Raw genomic sequence first — 22,101 nt, 5'->3', positions numbered from 1 at the left:
CTAATACCATGAATGGGGAGCACTAGCTGCTGAGGCTATTCACCACTCGTTGGCTACTTTTAGCCCACGTTGGTCCGGGAGAGGTGTGTCAGCTAGTCAGACTGTGATATCTTTTTAAGGCAGTCAGGCCACATACATGGTGAACAATGATCACCTGGGCCTAAGGTGTAATTATTGGCAGAACTTATAGGTGCCAGCATTGGGGGTCATTCCGAGTTGTTCGCTCGTTAGTTTTTTTTGCAATGGAGCGATTAGTCGCAAACTGCGCATGCGCAACGTTCGCAGTGCGCCTGCGCCAAGTAAATTAGCACAAATGTTTGGTATTTTACTCACGGCCTAACGAAGATTTTTCATCGTACTGGTGATCGGAGTGTGATTGACAGGAAGTGGGTGTTTCTGGGCGGAAACTGCCCGTTTTATGGGAGTGTGCGGAAAAACGCAGGCGTTTCAGGGAAAAACGCGGGAGTGGCTGGAGAAACAGGGGAGTGTCTGGGCGAACGCTGGGTGTGTTTGTGACGTCAAACCAGGAACGAAACTGACTGAACTGATCGCAGTGCAGGAGTAAGTCTCAAGCTACTCAGAAACTGCTAAGAAATTTCTATTCGCAATTCTGCTAATCTTTCGTTCGCAATTCTGCCATGCTAAGATACACTCCCAGAGGGCGGCGGCTTAGTGTGTGCAATGCTGCTAAAATCAGCTAGCAAGCGAACAACTCGGAATGAGGGCCCTTGTGTGATGGTGATGGAGGTCAGTCCAAGCAATGAATAACTAAACCAGGATTGGTCTATTAACAAAGTAGAATGAGTTGTAAATTCTACAGATTCAGCTAGGAACGTGTGAGCCCTGATGTAAGTGGTGTACTGAATGGAAAAGCAAACACCTGCATGCAGACATACATACATACATACATAGTGGTGACCAGTGGAGGTTTTACCTATTGGCTGCAGGAATGCAGCCCCTTCCCCCTGGTAAAATCTGCCACCTTAGCTCAGAGTCAGTGAAGCCAGATGCAGTCTGTGAGACTTAACTGGCTTCACTGTGACTGGACATTCTACCTGCCAGGCATAGACACTACAGGCAGTTTCATTGGGATGTGTTTCCTCATTCTCGGGCTGCCAAACCAGGCTGCGAATAGCAGAGAGCTGGCTTCCTGCAGAAAGCCACTCCCTGCATTTTGGGCAGCCCTACTCAGCATCTATGGGCTGCAGCTGATGCAGTCCATAGAAGCCGGGGGGGTTGCACATGCGCAGTACTCTCACCGATATTGCACTGGTCCCGGCGTCTGTGAACTGCATTGTACAGATGCCGAGACCTGTCCGGTGTTGGGGACAAAGGAACAGAGACCCAGCAGCAGGGAGAAAGGACAAGGGAGAAGGGACCAGGCAGCATGGTCTGCAACAGTCCCCTTCCTTCACTGAGTTAGGAGCCGCCGCTGGTGGTGACAGTGGAGTATGTGCTACATATAGCGCTGCTGTCACAATGGAAATAAACAGGATCTCTGTATGCTGCTCACACTCTTCACTCAGGGAAGACACTCAGTGGTATGTCCTTCCACAATGGATGATGAAGCTGGAAGACCCACGGACACACCGCACAAGCCCAGCAACGCATTCAGGCTGGCCAGGTTGGAGGTCATGCTGTTATGCAAATTTGGCAATACGGGTTCCCGGCAGTAACAACGGAGACAGTGCAGAGCTTGACAGCTATTGCTCCCCATTCACCCACCACTAGCAGAGCAGCTGATTTTATTCATTCTGCATTTCTGTATTCAGATACCTTCCACCTGCACAGGAATTTCCAACTTTAGTGGTTACCACTTTATATAGTAATAAACCTGTACTCCTGTGAAATAGCTGATTTACTGTGGTGTGAAGGGGAATTTAAAAAGGTTTGTCCACCTTTGAAAATATTTACACTTAGTTTAATTTTTTATAGCTTGCAGTTGCACCGACACGCCCTCACTGAATTTTACCTATGGGAGTACACCCCATTACAGCCCAGATATGCTGCCTCAGTAAGTGGAGATGTGATTGGAATGTGCACAATTCTGTGTTGTCTCAGCAGCATGAAGTCATGGCAAAAGCAGTACTAACTCCGTTAATGTCGCTGAATAATTCACAGCACGGACTGCAGGGAAGGTAAGTTAGAAAATGTACAGATATGTATGCATTTATTCCATCTTTCCTCCATCTGACAAGTTAAATTGTTGCAGTGGTCCTTTAATAAATGTGCATCTGGATACTATCTGTAAACCAAAGTCAGATTCTAGGCAACACTGAAATGATAAAAGGCAAGTACTGGATGACTCAGTTGCTCTTGGGAGTCTGCATTGTGATTGTGTCTTCCTTGAAATAAATGAATAGTTGTCTGTTGAAGAAGGCAAAATTCTCATTAATCACACTGTACCCAGGAAAGGTACTTATTCTTTTAACTATTCAAAGTTCTAGAAAGAACTAAGGATAGCAATTCACTCAGTAATGCAGTTTGCCCTGATACTCCAGTGAGTGTGTGTGTTTCTGCCCAAATTAGTGCTTGGTCTACCAGGAATCAGCAGTTTCCCGGCTGTCAGGATCCCAGTGTTCAGGATACTGACTCCAAATCCCGACAGCCAAGGTAAACCAGGCGGTCAGAATCCCAGGTGGGGCCGGAATCCCCACTCAGGGGGTGGTCCACGGTTTATTCCCAAGGGGGAATACATTAGTGGGCCGAAGTGTGGTGAGCACAGCGAACCCGCAAGGGGACACACTGCGCTCGCCGTTGGGATCCCGCCTGTTGGGATTCCAGCGTCCGTCTTATGATTGCCGGGATCCTGACGGTTGGGATACCATACTGAATTTGGTCTACCACGATCAAGCACTAATACACCTTAAATGGGTTCAGTATGACATCCCAGTGGTCGGGATGCTGACAGTCACATGACTGACAGCGGCATCCCTACATTGAAGATCCCGACATCGACCCCACTCTGGCCTATTCATCATCCCTGTGATGAATAGACCTCCATATGGTAAGAATAGTACTGCTTAAAGTGCTGATAACTATAACTAGAAATGCTAATTTAAAAAAGGTTGTAGTGGTCAACAGCTACTAAATTAGCAATGTATATAGAGGAAGGGACAATACCAATGCCTGCTGCCACTGGCCGTATATTAGCTCCAGGGAAGCCTTATGGTCACAAGTCACATTACAAAAGGAAATGAGACTATAATACCCTGATCATCTCAGAGCAACAGAACAGAAAGTCCTATGGCTCATATACAAGCAAGTCAAGTAAAGATATACATGCTGTGTGAATGGGAGGTTAGCTGGGCTTCTTGCCATAGTGAAATATATTCATTAGGTAGAGGGAGCAGTATGGTCTGGGCGGGAAGCAGTTAGCTTCCCGATAGATGGGATCCCGGTGGTCGGTATACCAACGGCAGGTACGCGAAGGAGAACGCAATCCCGGTGTCTAGATACTGACGCCGCACCAGATATCGGCATCACAATACCGACAGCCGTCATCCCAATCGTGCTGACAGTGGGACACGCTTGCATCCTTCCACGCCGGGGGAGGTTGGGTTGAGGCAGGAGAAGGGGGGTTAGGCTGCAGGGCCGGGAAGGGTATAATTAGTAACCGGGGAGGGAGGGTTAGGTTCAGGAATGTAGAAGGGGAAGTAAGGGTTAGGCATCAAGTGGGGAAGGGAGGGTTAGGGTTAGACACCACCCAGGAGGGTTAGGTTTAGGCATCCACAAGGGAGGGTTAGGGTATTGGGCAGAGGAGGGTTAGGGTACTAGGCATTCAGTTTAGGGTGCTGCAATACTGGGTTTCCTCAGACCACATCTCGGACCACCGTGGAACATCTCATCCATTATTTGTCATACTTTACCACCACACCTCTCCTCTGTCATGTCTTAAGGAAGATAACATTGAAATGCATGAACCTTTGCATTGTCCTGATAATAGAGTCTAAATAGATTGTAAGCTTGCGAGCAGGGCCTTCCTACCTCTGTCTGTCTGTTTTTACCCAGTTTTGTTCTATTACTGTTGTTCTAATTGTAAAGCGCAACGGAATATGCTGCGCTATATAAGAAACTGTTAATAAAAATAATAATAATAAATAATAAATCAGAAGCATCTGGGTGGACATCCCTTAAATAAATCTGCTGGCACAGCAGATATCGCATTCTCCTCTGAGAAATAAAAGCAGTGGTCCAATCTTTACTACAGTATGTTTCTGTTCTATAAATCAGATTGGCTCTAGCCAAGAGAGAAAATACCAGCCAGTTGGCAATCATTCACTATGGCAGCACTTGCAAACCTACTTAAACCCTGAACATTAAATATGGTGCCAGGTTAGCTCAGAGACTTTACATCAATCCATGGAATCTTGGTCCCAATCATGTGTGGATGAGAAGTACAGCTGTAATCTATTATCCTGGGAATGGGCAGGCTGGTCTAATTTTATCACTGTGTGAGGTGGAATTCTGTGCAGTTCAATTGCTGAAGAATTCTACTGGGTTCTTCTATATCACCTCCAGTGGCACAATTTGTTTTTAAGTATAGCTGAAGAATCACTTTTACAATAAAATGATGTGGTGTGTCTGGGAAAATGAAACTTGGAAAAAGATTTAGGAGAACTAACTAGCACAATGCTGATGGGCAGCACACATGGCTTAGCGTGACGGCAAAGGTGAATACAATTGTGGGATCCGTAAATAGATAGATAACTACACATTATATTATCATTGTATAAGTCACAGGTTCTCAAACTCGGTCCTCAGGACCCCACACAGTGCATATTTTGCAGGTCTCCTCACAGAATCGCAAGTGAAATTATTTGCTCCACCTGCAGACCTTTTAAAATGTGTCAGTGGATAATGAATACACCTGGGCACTTGCTGGGTTACCTGCAAAACATGCACTGTGTGGGGTCCTGAGGACCGAGTTTGAGAACCACTGGTATAAGTCATTAATTACAATAGGGTTATAATTCCCTAAAGTGTGACTTCATGAAATTGCTATTTTTTTTTAAAGTGCCACATTATAAAGTGCTGTCATGTGAGTTTAAAGCTCCAATTCACAAATTGTCAGAAAAAATATGTCTGATTCAGAGGTGCATAAATTTGTACAGTTGGTCTATGTGTACACAATTGTGCAATCATCAGAGTCGCACTGCGCACATGGGCGGATCTAGGGGCAGGCAAGCAGGACCCTTATGCAGTAACTATGTGCTAATGGTACGATATGCACCTTTTAATGTTATAAATATGTTTTGATGCCGTGAAATTGTGCCGTTGATTATAGCCAATATCATAATGACTCATATTTAATACTCTCGTTTAAATGTAAAGACTATAATAAAGACTCCGCTAATCATCTGAGAACGGAACACTGGAGTAATATGATCCCGCTGCAGAGAGCGGTTGTGTGATACAACGGAGGGGGAGAGCACAGGAGCACGTATGCGCTGCGGTTCAACTCAAGACGAGGTTTGAACAGACACACAGTGCGCAGGTGCAAGCGGGACGAATCCGCTATTTAAACAAGGGCACGGAGGCATAGCAACATCGTCTCTGAGGAAGCCGCAGAGTTGCTAGAAGGCGGAGAAATGCGTAGGAGTCTTTTTAAACGTCCGGTACCGGTACTTTGGACTTTGGACTCTGCACCAGCCGTATTAAGCCCTTTTGGATACTCCGTATATGGCACCCATAATGTGCTGAAGGCACCAGGAGCCGGGAGGTGCTTCCTATGCACTGTTGGAAGCAGGGCTAATTATACAGGTGATACAAAAGTCCACTGTGTTCACTGGCTGTAGAAATCTTTCTCTGCTAAATTTGAGTTAGCTAATCTACTAACAAAATTAACATCAAGCTGGACTAATCTAATTGTCAGCAACTGGCTATCAAATGCTAATAAAATAAGCCCATCTGAAGTATTTGGAGTCTATAAATATTTTTGGACTAATGAACTAACGGCTTATTTCTAATTGCATGGATTATTTCACCGAAGTATAATTGATCTTAAGTTTATTTGCATGAGTTCATATGTGCAGCTAATTTGTATGTTTGGTACTAACCGGTACGTTTTTAATTATATATATATATATCTTTTTTTTAAATAATTGTGGTAATACATTTTTACACATATCTACTAGCGCTGTTGTGATTGTTTTTACTGTGTTTTTGGTAAGGGTTGAGTAATCCCTTTAACAGCTGCTGGATTTTTATGTGTAATAAATTAAAATTCACATTGGTTTGCTTTACTAGCCTTAATTAGCCGGAGGCGCCGGTTTCTTTTTGTGTAATTGTTTAAGCAGGACCCTTGCCTGGAGCACTGCGGCCTGAGGGCGCGACTGCAGTCCCCCAATCAGCGCTGTCAAATTGACCCGCTTTCACCCGCCACCAGTGCCTTATTGTAGCAACAAGTGCTGCACTGCTGGTCCCTCCCCCAGTGTCCTAGAATGCCAGTGGCAGTTAGGCTGCCATACAAGTGCAGTGTATAGCATTCTGGGAGCCACAGAGCGGGTGTCACTCTCAAACACCCGGTCCCATACGCTGTAGCCTACATCCTGTCCCCGACTGCAGCACTGTCAGCAAACTACATGCTGATCTCCACCCCCACCCCCCCACTACCATCTCATCCCGCAGCCCTACTGTACGCCCTGCTTTTGGGACTATACACCTAGAGGACAGCAGTTCTCACTCACAATGCAGCAGACCCCTGCAGGAGAGATTATGGTGCTGCTGGTAATGGTTAGTGTGTGTCCCACTCCCTGTACTCGGGCATGTATAAGGGGCACTAATACTACTCTGGCATGTATAAGGGGCACTAAAACTATTCTGGCGTGTGTAAGGAGAACTATTACTACTCTAGCATGTATAAGGGGCACTAATACTACTATGGCGTGTGTAAGGAGCACTATTACTACTCTGGCATGTGTAAGAAGCACTATCACTACTCTGGCATGTGTAAGGGGCAATAATACTACTCTGGCATGTGTAAGGGGCACTATTACTACTCTGGCATGTGTAAGGGGCACTATTACTACTCTGGCATGTGTAAGAAGCACTATCACTACTCTGGCATGTGTAAGGGGCAATAATACTACTCTGGCATGTGTAAGGGGCACTATTACTACTCTGGCATGTGTAAGGGGCAGTATTACTACTCTGGCATGTGTAAGGGGCAGTATTACTACTCTGGCATGTGTAAGGGGCACTATTACTACTCTGGCATGTGTAAGAAGCACTATCACTACTCTGGCATGTGTAAGGGGCAATAATACTACTCTGGCATGTGTAAGGGGCACTAATACTACTCTGGCATGTGTAAGGGTCAGTATTACTACTTTGGCAAGTGTAAGGAGCACTATTACTACTCTGGCGTGTATAAGGAGCACTATTACTACTCTGGGTCCTTGATGTAATTAAGGTGTGGTCAGTAAAGACAAAGGGGGTCAGTGATGTAGTGTAGGGTATAGAGGGGTTAGTGTTGTAGTGTAGGGTATAGATGGGTTAGTGTTGTAGTGTAGGTTATAGAGGGGTTAGTGATGTAGTGTAGGGTATAGAGGGGTCAGTGATGTAGTGTAGGGTATAGAGGGGTTAGTGATGTAGTGTAGGGTATAGAGGGGTTAGTGTTGTAGTGTAGGTTATAGAGGGGTTAGTGTTGTAGTGTAGGTTATAGAGGGGTTAGTGATGTAGTGTAGGGTATAGAGAGGTTAGGGATGCAGTGTAGGGTATAGAGGGGCCAGTAATGTACAGTAGTGTAGGGTATGGAGGGGTCATTGACATAGTGTAGGGCATAGGGGAGTCTCGAATGTAGTGTAAGGGTTAGAAATACATTGAGGATTAACCCCCGGTGTCCCCAAGCACACAGAGCTGTACCTGTACCAAGACATGAATGACTCTCTCTCTCTCTCTCTCTCTCTCTCTCTCTCTCTCTCTCTCTCTATATATATAAGCTCCAAAAAAGACAGCGGCACTCGAGGATTTAAAATGAAAAAGTGTAATCAAAAAATTAACAGGTAGCCGACGTTTCGGGGCTCACATGCCCCTTTGTCAAGGTGTGTTACAAACCAAATGCAAACAAACATACCTTATATTCCAGAGAAGCCCGCCAGTGCACAGTGTGGGACTGGAGACGCGAGGTTCCCGCCATACTTCCGGTCGCCATCTGATGACCACACAGCTACTGCGCCCGGCGGTTGCCGTAGCAACCAGGACGCCGCTGACCGCTTCCAAAGCGCTGTGAGGAAACATAGGTGTAAACAGTAGAAAGAAAGAATCTAATAACGAGGAAAACCGTGCTCCCCACAACTATAGAATCCCACCACCGCTATATGGTCATAACTATTTAAAGGAATTCCTAGATGTCAAAAATCACAGAGCAGTATACAGAGGATTATACGGGAGGGTGTCACTGGATGTCGGCTCCATCACCGGTAATGGGCACAGTGTATTCATATACCAGAAACAGATTACATGTCTGATAGGCTTCCCAGTCCTAGAACCAGACAATAAGTGGACACAGCCAGAAATAAAAATAAAAAATAAAAAATATGAAATACAAAATAATCGCATAGCCACAGGGGCATGAAACCCACTCCAGGTTATGTAGCCGGCATCCGTATGGAAAAATGTGCCACCTGCTCCACCAAAAGGAACCATCTTTTACATAATAAAAAACACAAAGGCACATATATCTCATAAATAAAACAAGATAACATAATGAGAGAAAAAGGGAGAAGGTGGAAGGAGGGGATCATGGGGAGGGGAAAAGAGGAAGAAAGGGAAGGGAAAAAGGAGGGGAAGGGGGGAGGTGGGGGGGGGGGGGGGTTAGGAGGGGAGAGGGGGAAGGGGGGAAGGGAAGATTCAGGGAAGAAAGATGGATGGAGTAAGAAAAAGGGGGGGGGAGGGGGGGGGGGAAAGAAAGAGGAAAGAACAAGAAAATGGGGGGACTAGAAGAAGAGCACGGGAGAAAGAAGAGGGAACGCAGGGAGGGAGGGGGGGAGGGGGGGTGAAAGGGGAGGGTTGTGAAAAGGGGGAGGGGGGTTGGGGAGGGGGGGGGGAAGAAGGAAAAAAAGGGGAAGAAGAAAAAGGAAACCCAAAAGGAAAAGGAAGAAGAAAAAGAAGAAAAAGGTGGGCAAGGGGCTTCGGCACAGTCCATGACCATCTCATATGAAAATATTCCACGAGAATTTCTCATTCAGTCCACCAGGACTTATTGTGCCAAGTTCATGGATCCATTTGGATTCAATGCACAAAAGCTTGCGGTCCCGTCCCGATCTCCTCCACGAATATTGCGAGGAACGTGATCTATGATTTGATGTTTTATGTCGTTCAGTGAATGTCCCATAAGTGCAAAATGGCGTGCTACGGGTTGCTCGGAAGGTTTTCCGGCCAGAGCCTGTTTGATCGCAGACCTGTGTAAGGCCATCCTCTCTCTTAGGGTCCTGATAGATTTTCCCACATAGACTAAATGACACGGGCATGTAAGTAAGTATACAATGTGAGTTGTCGTGCATGTCACCACATGCCTAATCTGGAAAGTTCTTTCCTTGTGGGGATGCTTAAATGAGGACCCTACTGTCATGTTGTTGCACGTTGTGCATTTAAGGCACCTATAGCACCCTGGTGGCTTGGTAAGAAAAGAGATTGGCCTTTCTACCTCATCCTGGAATCCTGTGACATCAGAGTGTACTATGTACAAGACATGAATGACTCTCTCTCTCTCTCTCTCTCTCTCTCTCTCTCTCTCTATATATATATATATATATATATATATATCATAGAACTCCAGAGGTCTTAGTTACATACATTTGCAAATCCATGATAAGCCACCAGGCCTCAACAAGGCCCCTCCTATGCTGGTAGCAGAGGCGTCACTCACCTCTGTGACACCCGGTGCGGCAGCGAGGGTAAAAGGGACGGGGCTTCGCAGGAATGGGCGGGGCTTATATAGAGGGGCGGGGCTTCGCGGGCGGAACCCGTTTTTAAAACATTGCAGGCCCGCAAATGGGGCGGGGCTTTGCGGAGGGGCGGGGCTTCGCGTCCCGACACCCGTTTTTTTTTTCACTGGGGGGTGTGGGAGGTGCTGTCCCTGCAGTGCTGGCTCCTACAAAGTGACAGGAGCCGAGTGCTGCACATAATATAACAGTGCAGCACTCGGCTTCTGTCACTCTGCAGGAGCCGGCATTTTGGTGTCACCCCTCGGCGGGTGACACCCGGGAGCGGGCCGCACCCCCCGCACCCCCCTTGTGACGCCACTGGCTGGTAGTCCCTAACTCTAGGTCTGGGCCTGGGGTGCAGATCCCCACAGACTGGCAAAGGCCTGCTACCCCCCAGAGCAGCATAATGAGAGAAGGAAAAGTGTTCGTAAGTGTTAATAAAAGGAAAGCAAAATCTATGTACAAAAATTTATATACTAGTGAAGGTGTTATTATTAGTAGTACCTGGAGTGAGTGTGGGGTGCAGTTCCCCCTGGATTGGTGGGGCTGGGCTGCTTTGGGGTAGCACACTGCAAGATCTTATTTACAGTAGCACCCCCTTAACACATTTATTAATCCTTCGAGTCTTTTAGTACTAGTATATCATTTTTTTTATATAGATTTTAATTTCCTTTTATTAACACCTGAGTCTCCCTTATCCAAAATGCTTGGGACCAGAGGTATTTTGGATATGGGATTTTTCCGTATTTTGGAATAATTGCATACCATAATGAGATATCATGGTGATGGGACCTAAATCTAAGCACAGAATGCATTTATGTTACATATACACCTTATACACACAGCCTGAAGGTAATTTTAGCCAATATTTTTTTATAACTTTGTGCATTAAACAAAGTGTGTTTACATTCACACAATTCATTATGTTTCATATACACCTTATACACACAGCCTGAAGGTCATTTAATACAATATTTTTAATAACTTTGTGTATTAAACAAAGTTTGTGTACATTGAGCCATCAAAAAACAAAGGTTTCACTATCTCACTCTCACTCAAAAAAGTCAGTATTTCGTAATATTCCGTATTTCGGAATATTTGGATATGGGATACTCAACCTGTGTATATATATATATATATATATATATATATGTCTTTCATGTCTTGGTACAAGTAAAGCTCAGTGTGCTGGGGGTCACTGGGAGTTAATCCCCAATGTACAGTATTTCTAGCTCAAACTACGCGCTACCTTTCATGCACCTGAATTGTATTTTTTAATTGATATGAGCAACTTACATTTTGTTCTGTTAGTATGAGGGCATGGATGGAACCAGTGTTTGGAGTGTATGCTGGTCTCTGTAGTGCTATTTGGAGATACCAGGGGTATCTTCAGGCAAATTAGCTCTCAGTTTGGATACATTTGCTCAGATGCCATTCTCATGTGCCATTATTTTATATTACCCGGAAGGGTTGTTGTTGTTGTTGTTGTTGTTATTATTATTATTATTATTATTATTATTATTATTAGCACTTGGGGCAAGTCTGGGGTGCGGTTCCTCCTGGATTGGTGGGGCTGGGCTGCTTTGGGCTAGCACACTGTGAGATCTTACTTAGCACCCCCTTAACACATTTATTAATCCTTCGGTTCTTTTAATTATACCTTCACTAGTATATTAATTTTTGTATATAGATTTTGCTTTACTTTTATTAACACTTACTAACACTTTACCTTCTTGCATTGTGTTGTCCTGGGGGGTTGCTGGCCTTTGCCGGTTTGTGGGGTTCTGCGCCCCAGGCCCAGACCTAGAGTTAGGGACCACCAGCATCGGAGGAGCCTTGTCGGGACCTATATATATATATTCTTTCATGTCTTGGTACAGGAACAACTCGGTGTGCTGGGGGTCACTGGGCATTAAACCCCAATGTATTTCTAGCTTAGACCACCCCCTCCCTTTCATGCACCTGAATTGTATTTTCTAATTGATATGAGCAACATACATTTTGTTCATGTAATGTAATGGGTCAGGGATTATTATTATTATTATTATTTACTTATGAACAGTTATTTATATAGTGCACACATATTCCGCAGCATTTTACAGAGAATGTTTGACCTTCACTACACTCCCTGCCCCAGTGGTGCTTACAATGTATGTTTCCTACCCGATATACACACACACATTCATGCTAGGGTTAATTTTTGTTTTAGTCAACTAACCTACCAGTATATTTTTGGATTCTGAGAGGAAACCAAAGTGCCCGGGGGAAACCCATGCAAGTACAGGGAGAATATACAAACTCCACACTGGGCCATGGTGGGAATCGAACCCATGACCTCAGTGCTGTGAGACAGTAATGCTAACCATTACGTGCATGTAGTGTAGGGGTATAAAGAGGTCAGTTAATATACTAATGCCAATTGCCAAGTACTTAGTACACCATTATTGAATTAAGACGCAAAATGCAAGAAAAAGCTTTCAATGTAGTTAAAAAAAAAGCGAACAGGTCAAAGATTCTATATGACCTGCACCCTGACTTGCACCACAAAGTTTGTTTGCTTGTCTGTTTTGGGTTGTTGTTTTTTGGGGTGGGGACGCTAAAGGAAATTTTTGCACTGGGCTCTGCTTGGTCTAGATCCGGCCCTGACTGTGCACTAGAACCCAGGCATGTTAGGACCATTTCAATGGCCACAGAGCCAGCAGTTGCAGCTTTGGATGCAGTGATTCTAGCCCCGGAGACTTCATTGCGATTTTGCACCCATTTTTGCATCTTTCTACACAAGCAGCGGATCTGAGAAGCTGATAGTGGACGCTTCCACATAAACCTGGTGGCTGTAGCATTTTCATATCTTCTCAGATGCAGCATTGATGGCCATTGTGTCCACTTCTAAATCAGGCCCAATGTCACATATAAGTGGTGGTTGTGAAAGCCGTGAATGCTTCAACATCAGTCGACTGGCCTCTGATGGCCTACGATGCCTATAAAAAAAGGCTCCAAATCTCTTTGTAGCTTTAGTTGTGGCAAATTGATGTTGATATGAAATTTGGTAGAGACTTGTCAATCAATTTCCAAAGGAACATAAGGATTAAGGGGGTAGAAAGGACCAAAATAATGCCAGGTTTTGCAAAATCTATGAAAATAAAGTTTTTTGGGAAACCGTCCTTTCAGGTCCAAAATGTTTCTGTAGTATTACAGTACGTCTTGGTTATTCATACCAGGAGATCTGGAAACAGATAACTAAGGATCTCATCTGCTCTTATCTCCACTGCAAAAAAAAAGCCTTTTAATATGGATACGAAAATGAGCTAGAATACTAATAGCAGATACTGCTTATCATTTATCTAGCACCTTCTACTAAATATAGCCACAGTAGTCTGCTGTAAAAAATGCATTGTCATTGTAACAGTGAATTTAAATAATTATATAATCAGGTATGGGACTCAGGGTCGACAATGTCTAGGTCGACACCCATTAGGTTAACACCTATGGGTCGACAGTGGCTAGGTCGACACTAGAAATAGGTCGATGTGGTCATTAGGTCGACATGAACAAGGTCACCCATGTTTTTTGGGTGCCGTTTTCTTCATAGAGTGACCAGGAACCCCAATTAGTGCACCGTGTTCACTCGCCATGCTTCGGGCAAGGTGCCTCACTCCACTACCGTCGCACTCAGCACAGGTTACCGTTCCCAATCGTAGTCCACATGGATTGTAAAGTATGAAAAAGTTTTTAAAAATATATTTTTAAAAAAACTCATGTCGACCTTTTTGCATGTCGACCTTGTTCATGTCGACCTATTTCAAGTGTCGACATATTCACTGTCAACAAATGGGTGCCAACCTAATGGGTGTCAACCTAAGTGATGTCGACCCAGAGTCCGGATACCATATAATCACTCCCATTCTACCTCCTACTATGTGGTTTTCTACAAAGATCAAATCTAAATTGTATTTAATTGGTTCTACTTAATGTTTGTTATTTTTTCAGTGGCCCTAGCAGACTGTTGACAGATATTTCTAAAGAAGCATTCATGTAAAATCCCATGATACATACTTTATTAGTGTAATATTTAGATCATAAATTATATTCTGTGTATTTTTTATATTTTAAGTGATGATGTATCTTATCATTTCCATGGTATGAAAGCTGTACCCTATTATTGTAACCAATTATTATTAAAAAATGCTTATTTTATTTTCCTGTTGTCTGTGTTAAAGTTGCAGCATTTGCCTATGGCATATTAATAAAAATGTGTTTTGTAAAATATTATAGATATGTTTATATCATTCCTCTGCAAACTATGAACAACAGGGAGCTGTATGTTATCTTGTTTTATGTCATATTTTTAGTCCTTTCTTAACCAGGTCACACTGCCAATAATGGAGGATTATACATGGTTGAGTCACATTATTATGTCCACCTCCTACATTTGATGTCGGCAGCGCGTAGCCCATGAAGTACATCATGTATCATGCGCTGACTTGGTGGGTGTATAAGGTGTGTGATAGGCCGTCTGCACACATATCACTCGTTGCTGTCATGGGTAAAAGGGGCGATTTATCTGAGTTGCAAAAAGGGATGATTATTGGCTTTCGGGCCAAGGGTGACAGTATTTCTAAAACAGCGCAGTTTGTGAACTGCTTGCATGCTGCTGTGGTGAAGTTGTATCGTGACTGGACAAATGGCACCATTGCGAATAACCAACATGAAAACTGTGGAGCCCCCACGTGCCATTGATGTGAGAGGTGAACATCGGCTACGATGGTGCATGAGGGCCGACTGAGGGCCGACTGGAGCAGCTCACCATCAAAATGAATCTGGGGGTTACAAGACGTGTCTAAAACGACACTTCAGCCCGTCTACCTGCTGTCTAGCGATTACTCTATTAGCTGTTGGTCATAATAATGTGACTCGACCATGTATATAGGGAAGAGCAGACAAACAATGGCATCTATACCGAATTGTGAACTTTCCAAGCAGATATACTAGTACTAACTTAGAAACTGTTTAAAGTTCTATAACAATATATTTTTTTATATTTTCATTTCTTAATTTTTACTTTAGAAAGATTAAAAAATAATTACTAATTATAGAAAATCACAAATATCTCTACTTAAAGATCTCATACATTTTTGCAGTTTTTTTATTACGATTTAGTATTTTAAATAATCATTATGAGCCATTTTCTTAAATTAATAAAAAAATTTAAAAAGTTATTCTTAAGTCTTGTAAACTTTATTGAGATTAACATATACATAAGTTTGGGCTAAATCAGAGGTTCCCAAACTGTGTGCCGTGGCTCCCTGGGGTGCCTTGGGACACTTGCAGGGGTGCCCTGGGTTGGTGGTCCAGGACCAATTCAAATTATTCATGGTCAATATAATAGGCAATACCAGTGCTGATGGCTGCCAGTCATAAAATATGTGGCCAAACAGAAGCAAATCTTGTCCCTCACCACACAACTGACCCTAAGGATGACATATAAACGCGATCTACTTAATGTAATATTTCTCAATAATAAATTTTTGGACTAGGGGTGCCGTGAAAAAAATTCTGATATTCTAGGGCGCCGTGATTCAAAAAAGTTTGGAAACCACTGGGCTAAATGATCGACATTGCAGGAAGAATTCATATTTTGCAAAAGAAAAAACTAAGCTTTAGGGGGCAGTTAGCAAAGCTTGGAGAGAGATAACACAGTGGGGTATATTTACTAAGAATCGTATTTTCCCGTTTGAGGTCAAAGTTCAATCACGAATGACATCGAAAGTGTAAAGTTGCAACTTTTTGAATTTATTACGGCTAATTTACTAAGCTGTCGTATTCTGCATTTTCCGTTTTACCGATGTCGATGTCATTCGTTTTTTTTGGCAGTGTTTTACGTGAGTGACTTGTAAAACACTGCCGACTTTAATACAATGAATCTCGGCCGGATCTGAGAGATCCGTGCTGGGTTTCATTGTGCACCTTTTAAAAAAATAAAATCAGTGTTAAAATTTAAAAAAAAATTGCGTGGGGTCCCCCCTCCTAAGCCAGACCAGCCTCGGGCTCTTTGAGCCGGTCCTGGTTGCAAAAATATGGGGAAAAAAATGATAGAGGTTCCCCCATATTTAAACAACCAGCACCGGGCTCTGCGCCTGGTCCTGGTTCCAAAAATACGGGGGACAAAAAGCGTAGGGGTCCCCCGTATTTCTGAAACCAGCACCGGGCTCCACTAGCCAGATACATAATGCCACAGCCGGGGGACACTTTTATATAGGTCCCGGCGGCCCTGGCATTACATAACCAACTAGTCACCCCTGGCCGGGGTACCCTGGAGGAGTGGGGACCCCTTCAATCAAGGGGTCCCCCCCCTCCAGCCACCCAAGGACCAGGGGTGAAGCCCGAGGCTGTCCCCCCCCCATCCAAGGGCTGCGGATGGGAGGCTGATAGCCGTTTTGTAAAAAAATGAATATTGTTTTTAGTAGCAGTACTACAAGTCCCAGCAAGCCTCCCCCACAAGCTGGTACTTGGAGAACCACAAGTACCAGCATGCGGAGGAAAACCGGGCCCGCTGGTACCTGTAGTACTACTACTAAAAAAATACCCCAATAAAAACATAAAAGTCACACCTTGAAAGTATAACTTTAATGCATACATCCACACCTCCATATACACATACTTACCTATGTTCACACGAGGGTCGGTCCTCTTCTCCATGTAGAATCCATGGTGTACCTGTTGAAAAAATTATACTCACAAAATCCAGTGTAGAAGGCTCCTCTTGTAATCCATTTGTTATCCAGGTACTTGGCAAAATAAAAAAACGGACACCCGACCTCGCACTGAAAGGGGCCCCATGTTTTCACATGGGACCCCTTTCCCCGAATGCCAGAAACCCCCTCTGACTTATGTCTAAGAGGGTTCAATCAGCCAATCAGGGAGCGCCACGTTGTGGCACCCTCCTGATTGGCTGTGTGCTCCTGTACTGTATGACAGGCAGCACACGGCAGTGTTACAATGTAGCGCCTTTGCGCTCCATTGTAACCAATGGTGGGAACTTTGTGGTCAGCGGTTGACCGAAAGTAACCTCACCGCTGACCACAAAGTGCTGGTTGCTTAAATATGGGGGAACCCATGACATTTTTTTCCCCATATTTTTGCAACCAGGACCGGCTCAAAGAGCCCGAGGCTGGTTTTGCTTAGGAGAGGGGACCCCACGCATTTTTTTTTCATAAAAATAACACTTTCCCATCCCCTTCCCACTGATAAACATGCACGGATCTCATGGATCCGTGCATGCCTATCCAAACACGGGATAAAAAAGCAGGTCTGTTTTTTTTTAGCACTTTTTCACGAATTGTATTTCAGCACGGCAGTGTTTGGCTATTGTCGGCAGTGTTTGTGATTTGCACTTTTTAGTAAATTACCGATTTCTATTCTACCAAATTGCAGGCGTATTTGATCGATGGTGTATTGATTCGTGATTTTTTCCTAGGACTTCCAAAATATTACGAATGCCCTCATCACTGCCGAGATTTTTGCTTAGTAAATTCCCGAAATGACACTTTGAAGAAAAAACGTCATCTCGGTCAAAATCGGGACCTTAGTAAATATACCCCAGTGAGAGATAAAGTACTAACCAATCAGCTTCTAATTTACATTCTACAGGCTGAATTTGGAAAAAATGTCAGGAGCTAATTAGTTGGTAATTTGGGCCTAATTCAGACCTGATCGCAGCAGCCCAATTGTTAGCTAATGGACAAAACCATTGGGGTGATTCAGACCTGATCGCTAGCAGGCTATTTTTTTCACTGCAGCGATCAGATAGTCACCGCCTACAGAGGAGGGGGTAATCGCTGTGCAGTGGTACGAAAGCTTGTGCAGTCTCTGCACAGCTCAGGACTTACTCAGCCGCTGCAATGATCCTGGACGGAGCTGACGTCAGGAACCCTCCCTGGAAACAGCCGGGCACACCTGCATTTTCCTGGACACTCCCTGAAACGGTGAGTTGCCGCCCATGAACGCCTTCTTCCTGTCAATCTTCTTGCGATCGCCGCTGCAATCGATTTTTTCATAGAATCCGTCCCTGTCCGGCGGCCCCTGTCGGCGGCCAAATTGGGTTTGAATGACCCCCTATGTGCACTGCAGGTGGGGCAGATATACCATGTGCAGAGAGAGTTAGATTTGGGTGGGGTGTGTTCAAACTGAAATCTAAATTGCAGTGTAAAAATAAAGCAGCCAGTATTCACCCTGCACAGAAACAAAATAACCCACTCAAATGTAACTCTCTCTGCACATGTTGGCCCTCATTCCGAGTCGTTCGCTCGGAAATAATCTTCGCATCGCAGCGTTTTTCTGCTTAGTACGCATGCGCAATGTTCGCACTGCGACTGCGCCAAGTAATTTTGCTATGAAGATAGTATTTTTACTCACGGCTTTTTCTTCGCTCCGGCGATCGTAGTGTGATTGACAGGAAATGGGTGTTACTGGGCGGAAACACGGCGTTTTATAGGCGTGTGGATAAAAACGCTACCGTTTCCGGAAAAAACGCGGGAGTGGCTGGAGAAACGGGGGAGTGTCTGTGCGAACGCTGGGTGTGTTTGTGACGTCAAACCAGGAACGACAAGCACTGAACTGATCGCAGATGCCGAGTAAGTCTGAAGCTACTCTGAAACTGCTAAGTAGTTTGTAATCGCAATATTGCGAATACATCGTTCGCAATTTTAAGAAGCTAAGATTCACTCCCAGTAGGCGGCGGCTTAGCGTGTGTAACTCTGCTAAAATCGCCTTGCGAGCGAACAACTCGGAATGAGGGCCCTTATATCTGCCCCCCCTGCAGTGCACATGGGCCCTCATTCCAAGTTGATCGCTCGCTGCCATTTTCTGCGGCGCAGCGATCCGGTTACTACTGCGCATGCGTATGCACCGCAATGCGCATGCGCGTTGTATGGGTACAAACAGCATAGTTGCTGTGCAATGCTTCTTGCGACTAATCCATTCGCACAACCGATCGCAAGGAGATTGACAGGAAGAAGGCGTTTATAACTGACCGTTTTCTGGGAGTGGTAGGGAAAACGCAGGCGTGTGCAGGCGTTTGCAGGGCGGGTGTCTGATGTCAATTCCGGGACCGGACAGGCTGAAGTGATCGCAAGGGCTAAGTAAGTTCAGACCTACTCAGAAACTGCACAAAACATTTTCGTCCCACTCGGCTGCACGTGCGATCGCACACTTGCAAGGCGAGAATACACTCCCCCGTGGGTGGTGACTATCTGATCGCTGCTCTGCAAAACATAGCTAGCGAGCGATCAACTCGGAATGAGGGCCATGGTTTTGCCCATTAGCTAACAAATTTGCTTCCTGCGATCAGGTCTGAATTAGGCCATTTATCGCTCACACATTTTATCTCTTGCCAAGCTTTAGTACTAAATACCCACCTTAGAATTATTTTTTTTTCTTAAAGAAAGTTTTTATGAGCTGATCAAACTTTGAACCCACCTAAATATATAAAATGTGATACGCTGTAGATCAGAATATAACAGTACAGTCTTGTATATGTATTATATACCTAATAGCTGAAAAGGAAAACCTCTAAAGCGTGCGCATCCTCTTTGCTGACATTTTAAATACATAGACATGAATAGTGCCCTTTAATAAAGACACTGTCTTGATCTCTTTAATACCTAGACTTTGCTGACAATCTATAATTTAGCTGTAAAGCAAGAATGTATTTAATGCCAAGGGCAATGGAAGAAACCTAACAGTATGCTTGGCGTCTTCCATTGCCGTTGGCATTACATTAAATTATTTCACTGTGTACAGATCTTGAAAACATATTGGCAATGGAAGCGAATCTGAAAATATGCAGCTTCTCACAAAGCTCCCCAAGGCAGAGACATCACATTATTAGCTTGTATTAAGTGCACAGAAGTCTTGTGCAAACCTGCCTATTGGAGAAAAACATATTTGAACCAAAATTGTGGATTGCGAAAGGAAACATGATAGACTAGAGGTAATGTGACAATATAGTATTCTTATCTCAGTAAGGCCAGGATCATTCTGTTCCTGTATTGCTAATTTACTGCAGGTTATGTACATACTGTACTAGGTTCTGCAATTATTTTTTTTAACTGTACTGCGTTTATTATGTGCTTCAGATACATTTAGAATAGATTATCTATAAGTGCTTTCAATTTGTGTTATCTAAACACTGCATTTACAATGTTCCCCATACTAAAGAGACAAGTCATATGCACTGAAATGGGACAAAAAGCACTTTAAAAAAAATCCAGATAAAATGCATGTATAAAGGTAAATATCTACAATATTATTTGGTACATGTGTTTAACATGAATAAAACAAAAGTTAAGTTTGAACCCCATTGTGTATGTAACCTTGGCTTATGATATCTGTTATTTTATTAGCCACAACTGGAAGTTCAGCCAATCAGCAGCTGGCAGAACATGATGTGAACAGCAGTTGGAGGAGAAATAAGAATACAAGTATTATGTCATTAGAAATAACGCATTTGTTAACTGTTAGTGTTACAATCCGGCATTGTGATCACCTTTTCCATTTGTCTCTCTGGGTTTGATCTGTGGTCTCTGTCATTAAGCAATTATCTAATGGATCAGCAACTAAATTCTCTGCTGTCTATTTGCTCTGAGCGCTTCATGGAAACCAATTACTCATTGTTTGCACCTGTGTTCCCCTTATGGTCAATGGGCCAATCGGGGGAAGTTTCCTGGCTACTTAAACACATTGGCCTTGCACAACCCTTCTCTGTGTAATAGCTTGCAGTTTTCTGGCATTTTTTCAAGTGGTTAGGGCAACAAATCTAATAAAATAAATAAATGCCATAAACACATTGGGGGTAATTCTGAGTTGATCGCAGCAGCAAGTTTGTTAGCAATTGGGCAAAACTATGGGGGTCATTCCGAGTTGTTCGCTAGTTGCCGATTTTCGTTATACTGCGATTAGTCGCTAACTGCGCATACACTTAGTTATTTTACTAAAAACGTAGCTGTTTTGCTGTAGCGTCTGCGGCGCATTTCAGTCGCACTGGTGTTCGGTAAATGATTGACAGGAAAGGGGCGTTTCCGGTTGGCAACTCAGCGTTTTCCCGGCGTTGGCTAAAAAACGCAGGCGTGTCAGGGAAAAACGCAGGAGTGTCTGGAGAAAGATGAGCGCCTGAAATTTTTCGGGTTTTGTGTTTTGGTTTTGGGTTCGGTTCCGCGGCCGTGTTTTGGGTTCGAACGCGTTTTGGCAAAACCTCACCGAATTATTTTTGTCGGATTCGGGTGTGTTTTGGATTCGGGTGTTTTTTTCAAAAAACCCTAAAAAACAGCTTAAATCATAGAATTTGGGGGTAATTTTGATCCCAAAGTATTATTAACCTCAAAAAACATAATTTACACTCATTTTCAGCCTATTCTGAACACATCACACCTCACAATATTATTTTTAGTCCTAAAATTTGCACCGAGGTCGCTGTGTGAGTAAGATAAGCGACCCTAGTGGCCGACACAAACACCGGGCCCATCTAGGAGTGGCACTGCAGTGTCACGCAGGATGTCCCTTCCAAAAAACCCTCCCCAAACAGCACATGACGCAAAGAAAAAAAGAGGCGCAATGAGGTAGCTGTGTGAGTAAGATTAGCGACCCTAGTGGCCGACACAAACACCGGGCCCATCTAGGAGTGGCACTGCAGTGTCACGCAGGATGGCCCTTCCAAAAAACCCTCCCCAAACAGCACATGACGCAAAGAAAAAAAGAGGCGCAATGAGGTAGCTGTGTGAGTAAGATTAGCGACCCTAGTGGCCGACACAAACACCGGGCCCATCTAGGAGTGGCACTGCAGTGTCACGCAGGATGGCCCTTCCAAAAAACCCTCCCCAAACAGCACATGACGCAAAGAAAAAAAGAGGCGCAATGAGGTAGCTGACTGTGTGAGTAAGATTAGCGACCCTAGTGGCCGACACAAACACCGGGCACATCTAGGAGTGGCACTGCAGTGTCACGCAGGATGTCCCTTCCAAAAAACCCTCCCCAAACAGCACATGACGCAAAGAAAAAAAGAGGCGCAATGAGGTAGCTGTGTGAGTAAGATTAGCGACCCTAGTGGCCGACACAAACACCGGGCCCATCTAGGAGTGGCACTGCAGTGTCACGCAGGATGTCCCTTCCAAAAAACCCT

Source organism: Pseudophryne corroboree, chromosome 2 (assembly GCF_028390025.1).
Source record: "Pseudophryne corroboree isolate aPseCor3 chromosome 2, aPseCor3.hap2, whole genome shotgun sequence".
NCBI lineage: Eukaryota > Metazoa > Chordata > Amphibia > Anura > Myobatrachidae > Pseudophryne > Pseudophryne corroboree.
This window is presented reverse-complemented; position numbering follows the sequence as displayed.